We start from the raw sequence: 1,689 nt of genomic DNA on the forward strand, positions 1-1,689 counted from the left end.
GAGAGAGAGAGAGAGAGAGAGAGAGAGAATAGAGACAAAGTAAGAGGAAGAGAGGTAGAGGGAAAGGAGCACAGAAGTACGGCGGTACGAGAAGGGAAAAAGGATGGATATATAATGAGAGTGAGAGAGAAAGAGAGAGAGAATTCGAGATCGCAAACGAAGTCCGAAGCGAGAGAGCTACGACACTTTCTCATATCCCTTACCCAACAGATACAAGGTACAATATATGCAATAAATATATAATTCACCACACAATTATTCCAGCCGATTTCTCATTCATTTCTTACTCCGTTTTCATTTTTTTTAATTTTTCTTTTTTTTTTCTTGCTCTTTTTTCTGTGTAGCGTTTTGTGTGGGGCAGCAAACAGCAGCAGGGTTCAGATAGCTGGGGTTCGTGCAGCACAGCTTGTCAGCAGGGTTGTGTGTTCGTGTCATTCATGATAGGTAATTACTACTTTTATTTACAACACGCCCGGACACCAGTTTCCATGTTCGCAAATGGCACGAGAAAATACGTCATTCGGTACTGTGACTTTTTGGAAAAAAAAATTTACCGACGGAGTCATCACGTTTGGTGCGACTGGTTTTGGATCAGAGTTCAAACGAATGGCGGGAAATTCGAAAATTCATTTCGAGACAACCACGTGACTATTCACGTAACTGAGTACGTGGAAATTACGCAATATTGAGAAAAAAAAATTTCATACTTTTCTCGAAATGCCAGATACGAAAATGAAAACTGGAACGAGCGATAAGGCGACGCAGTATTTATATGATCTAGGTAAATCGATCGGTGATTGGTGTATTGCAACTAGGTATTTGCACCTGGGTAGCTGCGATAGGCTGCTAGAAAGAGAGAAATAGAACAGTGGTGTCGGTGATGGTAAACAGATTTTTTGGCTTCTTTTTTTAACTACTCACTACAACACTACGTACACGGCTAAACGTCAAACAGGATTCGTGAATGGACGAACACAAAAGCGATAGACGACTGGTTAGGACGTGGACCTTGGGAAAAGGAGAAAATTCATAGATGGGGGAAACATAATAAATAATATGGACAACAAAATCAATGTTACGGGATATATATATAGGGTTAGGTTGGATTCAAAACCGTAAACTAATTTTCCTTACTGACGACCGTAACGGATACGAGGAATTGTTTTCAAAAAAATTCGTTATCTTTTTCGTATGAAATTTTCGGATTCGAATATGTCGCGAAAAAAAATGATAATTCATGGATGATATTTTTTTGGTAATTTTTGTCAGAAAATTTTTTTATAAATAAATAAACCTGAAGTCAATCGCCACTTTTCGGTTACGGTCGTCATGACAGTTACCACTGCGCAACGTTTGGCCAATTTCGCCGTTCAATTGTCATATACCGGTTCGTATGTGCTAGTGTTTGGATATAGTACTGATATAAGACCGATATACGTGAATATATCTGATGAGCGCAATACGTGTGTAATAATAGCATAGAGAATGCAGGTCTGTTGCGGTTCAAGGGAGAGAGCCCAAGTTTTCTCGCGGATTGGCGAAAAGCAGCGCAGCAGCGAAAGCTTCTTCAACGCAAACCCAGGAAACTCATACAGGATGAGAAAAGTTGTGAGAGACAGAAAGGGAAAGAGAGAGACGAGAGAGAGAGAGAGAGAGAGAGAGAGAGAGAGAGAGAGAGAGAGAGCGAGA

General features: G+C 40.3%; 1 protein-coding gene across 5 annotated transcripts in view; it reads right to left on the minus strand.

The window, feature by feature from the left end:
* The window catches only part of LOC107264420 (protein muscleblind), a 203,103-nt gene that overhangs the window by 30,955 nt on the left and 170,459 nt on the right, over positions 1–1,689 (minus strand). The window lies entirely within an intron of this gene.

Source organism: Cephus cinctus, unplaced genomic scaffold, assembly GCF_000341935.2.
Source record: "Cephus cinctus unplaced genomic scaffold, Ccin1 Ccin1_scaffold0169, whole genome shotgun sequence".
In the NCBI taxonomy this organism is placed as follows: Eukaryota; Metazoa; Arthropoda; class Insecta; order Hymenoptera; family Cephidae; genus Cephus; species Cephus cinctus.